This window comes from Condylura cristata, unplaced genomic scaffold (assembly GCF_000260355.1).
Source record: "Condylura cristata isolate star-nosed mole 26May11 unplaced genomic scaffold, ConCri1.0 scaffold00005, whole genome shotgun sequence".
Lineage (NCBI taxonomy): Eukaryota > Metazoa > Chordata > Mammalia > Eulipotyphla > Talpidae > Condylura > Condylura cristata.
Genome location: NW_004567106.1, coordinates 65655722 through 65667909, shown reverse-complemented (window position 1 = coordinate 65667909; position 12188 = coordinate 65655722).

The following is a 12188-nucleotide window of genomic DNA, read 5'->3' as shown; positions in this document are numbered from 1 at the left end:
AAAGATTTATTTATGCATGCAGAACTGGGGTACATGCCAGAGGTGCAGGGGTGGTGAGAGGATTCACCAGAGACAGAGTGGGGAGCAGAACAGGCAGGTAACTGAAATACACTGCTGAGGGGATCAACGGGCAAGACAGGAGAGGTCTGCTGCTCCATGTGGGTCAGCTCCCTGGCCAGGGATTGAACTTGCACTGAAGCGGCCTCAGCTAGCTTCATAGTGCTTCATAGCTTCATGGTGTTTCAACCCGTTGTGCCACCCATTATGTATGAGGGCCCCACATACAAGTTTTTTTTATGAACAATAGCTTTCATTGTCTAGGCTGAAGTCCCATGAATCAGATTGCCAGGTCATGTGATAAGTATTCTTATCTTTGTAAGAAGCAGCCATACTGATTTTTCAATGATTGTAGGATTTTGCATGCTCAATAGCCATGTGTGGAAGTTATGGTTGTTCTACATCCTTGACAACACTTGATACTGTCAGTCATTTTTATTTTAGTCATCTGATAGATTTGTCATGATACCTTATGTGAATAATGATTTTTTGTACTTTATCATGTACTCATTTGTTCTCTAACTCTGCTTAGTAAACTCTATTCAAATCTTTTCTTCATTTGTACTTAATTTGCTTCTTTTCTTAATGCTGAGGTTTGAAATTTCTTGATAAATTCTTGGCTCAAGCTCTTTAGTAGCTATGTGGTCACAGTATTTATTTCATAGACTGTAGCTTGCCTTTTCATTATCTTAACTATTCCCTCTATAAAGCAAAAGATTTTCATATTGATAATGTTCATTATTTCAGGGTTTTTTTGTGTGGTGTTTGGGTGTTACCGCAAAGAATTTTTACTTTAACCCAGGTCACAAAAGCTTTATTTTATGTTTTTATCTGAAAGCTTTGTACTTTTATGTTTAGCACTTTGATTTATGATTCATTTTGGATAATTTTTTGTAGAATCTAACAAATGTGTTTTGTTTTACATAAGACTATCTTATTGCTCCAATTTCATTTGTTTGAAAATGCACATTCTCGAATACTTGCTGCCTTGTTAAAAATCAAAGATATTATGTTTTAGTCTATTTTTGCATATTTCTATTTTGTTCTATTGATCTGTTTCTTTATCTTCGCTGCTATTATGTTGTCTTAATTATTGTATTTTATTATAAGCCTTAAAGCCATATAATGTAATTCTTTACTGTTCTTTTCCTAACTACTCTTATTTTCCAAAGTATCTTAGCTATATTTTGCTCCTTTATTTCTACATAAATTTTAGAATCTGCTAGTCTGTGTCCTCAAAAATTCTGCTGCACTTTTATTAGAATTATTTTAAATGTATAGGCTAATTTGTCACATCGACTTTTCAAAGATACACACACACCAAATTTCTCTCTATTTATTAGGTCTTAGCATACACATCCTACACTCTTTCGTTACATTTATACCTATATGTAAATATTGATTTTTAGAGCTATTCTAAAAGTTATTTTGAAAAATCCTGTTTTCAATTGTATATAGTCAATCCATGTAAATAGGATTGAAGTTTATGACCTCAGTCATTTTTAATTTATCTTCATTTGTTCTTTCACACACATTTGTTCTGTCTACCTTGGAAAATACTCAATGGGCACTTGAAAAAGAGATTTATCTGTTCTCAGTGTAGTGTTCTATAGGTATCTTTTAGATAGAGTTGGTTCATAGGATCATTCAAGTCCACTATTTTTAAAAATTTATCTTTTGCCAATAAATACTTGTTCTATCAATTAGGGAGAATGTGGTATTGAATTGTCCAATTCTGTAAAACTGTCCATTTCTCCTTTCAACTATATTAGTTTTTGGAACCAAATGCTTTGTGTTTCTTTTGTTCGCTGTATATATGTCTCGGTGTATCTTGATAATATTATTTTTTTGTGTGAAAACATTACTCTTTGTGAACACACAGTATCCTTCTTTGTTTCTTGTAACAATCGTTTTCTTGAAGTCTGCCTCCTTGTGGAACAGGAGCCTTGGCAGCAGTCTGGGATGAAAGAGATTCCTCAAGGTCCACGTGTGGTAATGAGAAGCCTATGGGGAAGTAACGTGGCTGCCGTCCATCGGCAGTCTCAGAGAAGGTGGGCAAGTATGTGGAGGAATGGACATTCGTGGGGATGCGTTATCGGGGACAAGTCATTGGTGCGCTCTAGGGTGGAGTGACCAGGGGCTATTTTTGGGGGGACTCTATAGTTCCCACTAATCAGAGCATACTATCTCTAGTCCCTATTACCTGAATTTCTCTTTACAGGTAAGGTATTCTGATACTGCTAATCTGGCCACATGTGCCAGATTTTTCAGCAGATATTGGTTTCCCTGCATGTTCCTCATACCAGGACTGCTGCCCTGGTGAGAGGCCCCTGCTTCGCCGGACAGTTAGCTTGACCATCAGGAGCTCTGGGCACCAAGGCAACTTCTCAGAGAACAAGGCGGGCTGGGGAGCCCACAGAAGCCCACGGTGTCTGATGTTAGTAGAGCCTCTGCAGACCTCTTTGGGAAGCTTTTCTCACATGGAATTTTTCTTCCATCCTTTTACTTCAGTCCATTTGTGCCTTTAAATGTAGAGTCCTTTCTGGAAAACATATATGTGGATTATTGAAACGATATATTCCTGTAAGCACCGCCTTTTATTTAATTAAGTCTTTAAATTTTCTTACATCGTTGCTCATTTTCTTGCAGCATCTGATTGTCCCCTGAGGTGTAACCCCTGTAAATCTCCACAATGTCACCCACAGTCCCTTGTGCTCTTCCCCCCGCTGTTTGGACCCCCTTCAGCCCCCTGGCCGCCCCCCATCTCAGATCTATAGTTTGCCTGCAAGTTTTGTCTTTTTCCTTTGGCACATTGTACAGTTTCTCTATATTGCTCCTATAAGTGAAACCATCTGCTGTTTTTCTTTTTCCTTCTGACTTATTTCACTAAGCATAATCCCTTCCAGCTCCATCCATGTTGCTGTAAATGGCACAAATTTATCTTTTAATTACTGCATAGTATTCCTGTGTGTGTGTGTGTGTGTATCACCTCTTCTTGATCCATTCATCTATTTGGGGACATTAAGTTTGTTTCCATATCTTAGTTACTGTACGTAGTTAAGCTCTGGCTTTTAATTGGAGAGCTTAACCATAATTATTGATAAGAAAGGATTTATGTTTGTAATTTATACGCGTATGTATTTTCTTCTAGTAACTTTTGATTTCTATCTTGCTTCTCTTCCTGAGTACAACTGACCATTGAACAACATGGGTTTGAATTACATAGGTCCACTTCTTTACAGGTATTTTTCAATAAATATGCAGTTGACCCATGAACCCCACAGTCAAAAACAGAGTGGGGACTCCCTGGTGGTCTGTGGATTGAGTCTCAGTGTTAGCACTCCTGTGCCCTGGGTTTGATCAGAACAGTTAGGGCAGGAATTTTCCTGACTATTGCCAGAAGTCTTCTTATCTCCTAGTCCAAAAACAGCTCTGAGGAGTTATTCTTCTCCACTCTCCTTAGCCACCCTTTGCTTCAAGGTCCCTTGTGACTCATCTTTCACTGACACATGCTTCCTTCCCAAGTGGTCAGAGTTTGTGGGGGAGCCAGGTACATGATAGAGCCAGGACTGGGGAGCCAGAGGCTGACACCATTACTGGAAAAAGTAATGTGAGCATCTGCATTCCGATATTCCCAGTGGGCCTCCCTGGTGACCTAGGGGCTAAATCTCAGCATTATCACTGCAAAGGCAGGAGTTCGCTCCCCAGCCAGGGAGCTGACCCACACGCCACAGCAGACCTTGCCTGTCTCACCTGCTGCTCCCTCAGCAGTGGATTTCAGTGGATCCACCTGTTTTGCCCTCCCACACTTCTTCTGCCCACACCTCTGGCCTATATCCCAGTTTTTGGATACATAAATAAATCTTTAAAAAAAAAAATGTGATCCTTTAGAATGCTATCCCTCTCTCCTTTATATTGCTGTTTTTCTAAATTATGTCTTTATACTTTATGAGTAAGTTAACATAGATTGATAATTGTGATTTTGTTTTTAATATTGAGCTACAAACAAAAATTCAATAGATTGACAGACAAATGGGAGACTGGAGAGGTCTGCTGCACCTTGTGGCTCAGCTCCCTGGCAGGGGATTGAGGTGAGGCCTCAGTGCTGATAGTGCTGAGACTTAACCCCCAAGCCACCACACAGGGCCCCTAGTTTCTTATGTTAAAGAGCTAGGTTTGCCAGATAATTATTACTACACCTGTTTTTCTTTTGGCTCTTTCAATATGTCACCACATTGCTGTCTGGTTTTTTTTTTTAATTAATTATTTTTATTTTAATTATTATTATTTAATTTAATTATTTTAATTTAATTATTTATTATTTTAATTATTTTTACATATAGGCCAGAGATGTGAGGAGCAGAATGGGGAGCAGAAGCTTACTGAGTATCTCTTGTATGTGATGAATCATTTCTCATGTTGCTTTCTTGATTCACTCTTCATCTTTGTGACTTAACAGTTTGACTAGAAAATCTTTTCCTTTGGAAATCTTTGGGTTGATGCTGCTTGGAGTTCATTGAGCAAATTGTGTATTTCAAGATTTTATCTAATTGAGTAAGTTTGGAGCGTTATTTCTTCAAATATTCCTTTTGTTTCTTCTCCTCCCACCTGAGACTCCTGTTATGTGTATATGTTGGAACACTTGATGGTATCTCATTGTCTCTTAGGCCTGGTTCAGGTTTGTTTTTCTTCCCATTCTTTTTTTTTAATTATATATATATATATTATGTATATATTTTTAATTACATATATATATATATTACCGTATTCTTCATTTTGTATATTTTTCCATCTCAGTTGTAATCCCTGTGAACTTCCCACCACCACATCGCCCGTGTGCCATCACCATGTCTGGTCTGGTATGCTCTTCCAGCCCTAGTTTTGATCCTGTTCCCTTCTCCTGCCCTGTAGAATACCTTTAGTTTATCGTTGTTTGTTGATTTTCTTTTTTACTTTATTACAATTACTTTTATTTTTCTAATACACTCTTCTGAGTGAAACCATCTGGTATTTTTCTTTTTCTTTCTGGTTTATTTCACTAAGCATGATCTTTTCCAGCTTCACCCATGTTGCCACAAATGGCATGAGTTTATCTTTGCTCTTTTTTTTTTTTTAAAGATTTATTTATTTGTGCATACAGAACTGGGGTACAGACCAAAGGTGCAGGGGCAGCGAGAGGTTTCACCAGAGACAGAGTGGGGAGCAGAGCAGGCAGATCAACGAAGCACACTGCTGAGGGTAGCAGCGGGCGGGTCAGGAGAGGTCTGCCACGCCATGTGGTCACCTCCGGGGCAGGCAGGGATGGAACTCATACTGAAGTGGCTTTAGCTTCTTAGTGCTGTGCTTTAAGCTGCTGCACCACCAGGGAGGGCCTGATCTGATCTTTTTATCACCAAAGTTTTGCCTTTTCCTGAGTGTCTTTTAGTTGGAATCATACAGATTTTCTTCCACTTAGTAATTTGTATACAAGGTTGCTTTTTATCACTAGCAAGGTCATTTCATCCCTGAATCATGTTCTGTTGTCTGGATGTACCACAGTGTATATATCCACTCTCTGAAGGACATCTAATTTGTATCCAGATTTCAGTAATCATAAATAAAGCTGCTATAAACTCTTATGTCAAGGTTTTTGTGAGGACATGTTTTCAACTCCGTTAACTAAATGTCAAAGAGTGAAATCGATGAATCATATTGTGCAAATTCATTTAGTTTTGTAAGAAACAGTCACACTGTTTTCCAATTCAGTCATTCTTTATATTTTTCTTTCCTTTGCTGAGATTTTTATTATACTGGCAGCATGAATGTTTTTATGGTTTATGAAGCCCTTTTGTAATTGCTCCTATAAAGTTTTTATTGAATAATTACATCTCTGACATCTTAGCATTGAATTTCTTTGATTTTATCTGATACCAATTTAGAGTTTCCTTCTTCTTGCAATTCTGAGAAGCACTAGGGGAGAAAATTCAGCTAAGGCAAACCTGTCTCTTTCCTAGGGTTGTTTTGCTGGTTGGGTTGACACCTCTGCTCTCCTTGAACTTTGTGGCCGATAGGGGGAGGGGAGGTAACACCTGTTGTGGAGTAAATGGTTGGTCTGGTGGTGAGTTCAGCTGTAAAGTCTGGGCTGCTGTCGCTGCCAGTGGACAAAGGGATGTCATAGCGGGGGTTGATTTCCCTCACAAGAGCTGGGGTGACATCCGGGCCTTCCCTGTGCTGGGGGAACACCTCCACTCACCCGAGCAGGTGCTGGCCAGGACCTGTAGGCCCTGCAAGGCTTCACCTCCATAAAGTCTATTTCCAGATCTTCGAAAGTGGAGGCACCTGTGTGTTGTATCCCTAGAGGGGCTCAGGCCACTGGACGGGGTTATACTGTGTACAGGTCCAGCCCCTGGTGGTGACCATGGCCCAGGAGTTGGTGACCAGGAGATGTACAAGTAGCGATTTATCGGTGAGTCACCTCACGGTGCTAGTGCACCCAGTGATTTGCTGCCTGCGAGGGGACAGAAGCTCATCCGTCCAGTGGGAACCACCACCCCTCTGATGTTCTGGTTCCAACTTTGATTCTGATCCACACAGTTTCCCCAAGGGAGTGCCATTCCTGTGGAGGACAGACAGAGGTGCAGTGGCCACAGGGAGCACCTCTTCCCCCAGGAATTCTTGTCCTACTGGTCTACCAACGTGTGCCTCTCTCCCACCAGCCAGTGGTGACTTTGCCACCTCCTTTTTGTTGTCCTGGAACTCGATAGCTGCCACTTTGCCAGACTCCAGACTGTTCTTTTTTTTTTTTTTTAATTTAAGTTTATTTATTTATACATACAAGAACTGGGGTACAGGCCAAAGATGCAGGGGGTGAGAGGATTCACCGGAGACAGAGTGGGAGCAGAACAGGCAGATCGATGCAGAACACTGCTGAGGGGAGCAGCAGGCAGGTCAGGAGAGGCCTGCGGCGCCATGTGGATCACCTCCGGGGTGGGGATCGAACTCACATTGAAGCGGCTGTGGCCAGCTTGCAGTGCTGCATCCTAACCCGTTGTGCCACCAGGGAGGACCCAGGGATGGACTTTCTGCTGCACAGGGCATCTCCAGATTCAGCCCTCTAGCTTGGCCTTCTCTGCCTGCAGCTTGGTGCTGCAGCTGTGCCCTGTGGGTCAGCTCCACACTGTGGGTCAGCTCCCTGGCCTGGATCTGCTCCAGTGGCTGAGGACAGCCTCATAGTGCTGAGACTTAACCCTTTGCATCACCAGGAACGCCGTTGGATCTGTTCTTTATCTCTTCCCCTGCATTGAAAAGGCCGCTTTCTCTGAAGCTGGCCCAGTGGATGTGGACAGTGCCCACACGTACCCTGCGAGCACTCAGTATTCACCAGGAACAGCCCTGAGGGAGCCTGTGTCTCTGTCCCTGCTCTACAGCTCAGTGTGTAGATCCAGAGTGTGCGGCCCAAGCTCTTGCCTTCCCAGTATCCCACTGTGGACCTACAAGAAAGAAATGGGGGGGTGGTGGTGGAAGAAATCCTGACAAAGAACATTTTTAGAAAATTGGAAAAAGCACAGTAACCCTAGTGAGTGTCAAAGGGCCTTTGGGAACATCACCCTAGGCACAGAGGACCACTTCCAAGCCCCACCCCCACCCCAGCCCCATCATCCAGCCCAGGAGACAGCTGCTGGCTTCTCTGTAGGCCAAAGCCTTGTTCTTCATAGGCCCTTGGGGCAGTTCTGCATAGCATCCTAAATCCCAAACTGGTATGTTGTGCCTCTGGTTCCTGCTTAAGGGAGCCCCAGTGCTGGGGGAGGGGAGAGGGAGGGGAAGGAGATAGGGTTTGGGTCAAAGTAAATAATGCAGCTGTGTCCACCCAAAGGTTTCTCCTCCTGGAGTAGCGCCTGCCATCACCAAGCACGTGAGGGACAGTTGGAATGGCCCAGGGCATCCTGCACGCTGGCCCCCAGGGAGGCTGAGAAGTGCAGGATTCCACTCCGCTGATGTCCAGCACCGCCCAAGCTGGATGGGAAGACTCCGGCTTTGCCCCTGACATCCTGAGCGAGGGGGCTGCTGGGAACGGAGTGGGACTAAGCAGACTTTTTTGTGTGTGAGTCTTGGAAAGGGAGAAAGGCAGGTGCGCTCAGTTTTTCGTCAAAGCTGCTGTAGAAAGCAGCTGCCCACGCGGGCTCACGTGGGGTCATGTGGGGAGTGGGGGTGGGGAGTGTGTGTCTGGCATGGGGTGCGCTGGGGGAGCAGGGGGCTGGGGCGGGGAGGGTGGAGTGAGAGGTGCTTCCACAGTTGCAGCAGCCACACCCTGCTGCTCCCCTGGCTGCTAGTTCCTCCTGACCCCACCATTGGGAGTGGCCCTCTCCTCCCCTTCTGCCCTGTGGGTTAAATGATTTTTTTCTAAATTAAAGGCCCTTTTATTTACATTTGTGGTTGAGGATGTCCAGAATTGGCTGAGAGGCTCTGACCTAGTGGCAGTGTTCAGACCCTGTGTTATGTAACAGTCATTGGCCACGCCCCTGTGGACCCTGCTCTTTTATCCACCTAGAACCCAGTTTCTCCAATGGCTGGAGCTGGGGTTCCAGTTCACAGTGAAAGGGAAGAAATGCCTCCCGCAGGGCCCTAGCTATAGCTCTACAGCATATTTATTCTGAACCAAAAATGACGGCAGCAAAAAGTAGGTAGAATTTTGCCATCCTCTGGGTGAGAGAGGATCAGGAACTGACTGAGGGGTCCTGGCAGGGCCCCCGTTCTCAGATAGAGTGGCTGATTTTATCAGTCCCTGCAGATATAACTGTGGAAGAGCTCTGGACCCCAAAGACATTGAGCCGAGAGACGGAAGCAGCTGCAGGCTGGATCCTTAAGTGAGACCCAGGCATGTGTGTGGAAGCCGAGCGGGCTGAGCGGATTTGGGATCTAGCTAGTGTGGGGGCTTAAGGGAAATCATCCCATTCCCCTTTGGGTTCTTCTAGACTGGGAAATAGTCAAGCAAGCTTCAGACAGATTGATGAGAGAAAAATCCATAGAGATGAATACCTCCTGTATTCATGGGAAAAAGCCAGTGTGGCTGAGTAACTCACCCACTTGGTTTTATGTGGTTTTTTTTTATTTATTTATGCATACAGAACTGGGGTATAAGCCAGAGGTGCAGGGGCAGTGAGAGGATTCACCGGAGACAGAGTGGGGAGCAGAACAGGCCGATCGATGAAGTCCACTGCTGAGGGGAGCAGCGGGCGGGTCAGGAGAGAGAGGTCTGCGGCGCCATGTGGTCACCTCCGGAGTGGGGATAGAACTCGCATTGAAGCAGTGCTGCCTCCTAACCCATCGCGCCACCAGAAAGGACCCAGGGATGAACTTTCCGCTGCATGGGGCACCTCCAGATTCAGCCCTGCAGCTTGGCCTCCTCTGCCTGCAGCTTCGTGGCTGCAGGGACCTTGAGCTGCATGGCCAGGTGGGTCACCACCCCTGCTCCTACAGCGAGGCCTTGCAGGCGGGGAGCTCCTGGTGCTTTGGGCTCTTCCCCTCTGCTGTCCCCTGAGCAGAGAATTGTCATTCAGGTCAGGCAGCTCGCTGCTAGCATGAGGGAGGCCTGGGAGCAGCATTCCCATGTGATACCCACTGTAGCACCCAGGCCAAAGCCAAGCTGGTGTCTTTGAGGTTCCTGATGCTGGGCACAGAATTACAAGAATGGATTCTGGGCTCCGAGATGTGCAAGTTTGCCGAGGCCCCGAACTTCTCTCGGTGTTGTTGATGTCAGGCCTCAGACAGCACCTAGGCCTGTTTCCTCCATTATTTTAAGATCGTGGACTGAAAAGAAGAATCCTCATGCTCGGTAGAGGCATTTTTGCTCAGGGAAAGTGCCAAACTGGCAGCTGCAGAGACCTGAGAGAGCAAACAGAAAAACAAACAACCAAACTGTTTTGCTATGAAGATACTCCACAGCCAAATCCCCCCTCCCCCCGCCATCCCTGCTTCCCCCAAATTGTCCTGTTGCAAGTGACTGCAAGAAACCAGAGATACACTACACAGTCTGGCCTTCATATCTGCAAAAGAATGCTCTAGGATAAAAAGCGACCTCCGTCTGTGTTATTCCCACCAGCAGATGTCTGACTCTGCAGAATAGATAACTTCTGGTATTATATATAACAGTGCCTCTTTTTTCATGAAGGAGAATGTAACCACTTATCACCTTTATCCTTTCAGTGAAAGGAATGTTTCTGTCAGCAAGCAGTCCACTTCCACAGACTGCTAAAACGAGAACACCTGGTCTTATCAGGGGGAAAATAATAATAATAATAATGAACTATATACCAGAGACATTTTAAGGGGGTGGAATGGGATCAAAAATGGGGGGAAGTGCTGGCACAGGGTGACTGGGTGATGGGAAGCCCACGGGGGTTGCAACTGAGATAGAAAAAGGCACAAAATGATGGAAAAATAAACTATTGCATTATTAAAAGAAAAACACACACACACACACACACCAGAACACCTGGTCTTATCAAGCACAGAAAACAGATGTTGCCTGCCTCCCTGAGTCTGAATCCTCAGTTTGCTTAGTCTCTTTTAAAAACTTCACATTGGTGATTATTTCAGTTGACATTAAAAAAAAAAAAAAAAGATTTATGCATGCAAGAACTGGGGTAGAGGCCAGAGGTGCGGGATTGAGAGGATCCACCAAAGACAGAGTGGGGAGCAGAACAGGCAGATTGACTGAAAAACATTGCTGAGGAGAGCAGCGGACAGGTCAGGAGAGGTCTGCCACGCTATGTGGGTCAGCTCCCTGGCCGGGGATGGAACGCATCTGCAGTGGCTGTGGACAGCTTCATAGTGGGGGCTTTAACCCCTTGGGCCACAGGGAGGGCCCCTCAGGTACATATTTTATACCTGCCTTCAGTGGGAGTTAACAGTCAGGGTGGAATGCACTCGCATCTTACCTGAAACTAGAAGTCTCCCGTATTTCTCATTATGTGTCTTGACTAAGTTCATGGAGTTAAATAATGGTTCGCTTTCCTTGTGAAAAAGGAGTCACTACTCTTTATATATCGAGTTACTTGTTATATATTGATACTTTCCAAATAAATTACTGTAAAAAAAAACACTTGTGAATTATAATTTTCTCTGTGGATGTAAATTCACAGATAACTTTAATAATGACGGCGATGAGACTATTTTTGGCATGGATTCTCTCATAGGATGTCCACAATTGCATATGTTGGATACACTGAGTTGTGCTGTCTCCCTAATGTCCACCCTGACCCTCAGCGCGTGACCTTATGTTGAAATAGAATCTTTGCAGCTGAAATTAGTGAAGGTCACGATAGCTTAGGTGATGCCAAGCCCAACACATGGTGTAAAAAGATGAGAACACAGAGATGCAGAAACAGGGAAGAAGTCATTTGAGGACAGAACCAGAGTCTGAACGGATTCATCAAGGGATCCCTCCGCTAATAGTAGAATCCCCAGGGGCAAGAGCAGAGAGCTCAGTGTTAGCCTGAAGCCACTGGGGAAGCTTTGGACAAGGAGCTGAGCTAAGGAAGGGGGTTGTTGCCCCCACACCCTGCCATCAGCTGATGCACCTGAAGGCCCTTGGGAGCTTTGTGTTCTAGCACCAGCCTTCGCTTCCTGCTGCCATGGCTCACACTCTGCCCACGTTACTGCCCAGCCATCCCAGCACTACAGAGGCAGTAGTCTACAAAGCGAGACACCTCAGGGCCCTTGGCCACAATCTAGAATTATTTATTATTTGCAACCTATACTTTTATATAAGGCCAATGCCAGCTTGAGGAAAGGCAGCTGTTTATTAAAAAAAAAAAAAGAAAGAAAAAGAAAAAGAAAATGGGGGCCCTCCCTGGAGGTGCAGTGGGTTAAAGCACAGCACTATGAAGCTGTCCACAGCCACTGCAGCACGAGTTCGATCCCCAGCCAGGGAGCTGACCCACATGGTGCAGCAGACCTCTCCTCTCTCACCTGCTGTTCCCCTCAGCAGTGTACTTCATCAAGCTGCCTGTTCTGATCCCCACTCTGTCTCTGGTGAAGCCTCTGCACCCTGCACCTCTGGCCTGCACCCCAGTTCTTGCTTGCATAAATAAATACATCTTTTTAAAAAATGGCCGGAGGTGTAGGGTCAATGAGAGGCTTCACCAGAGACA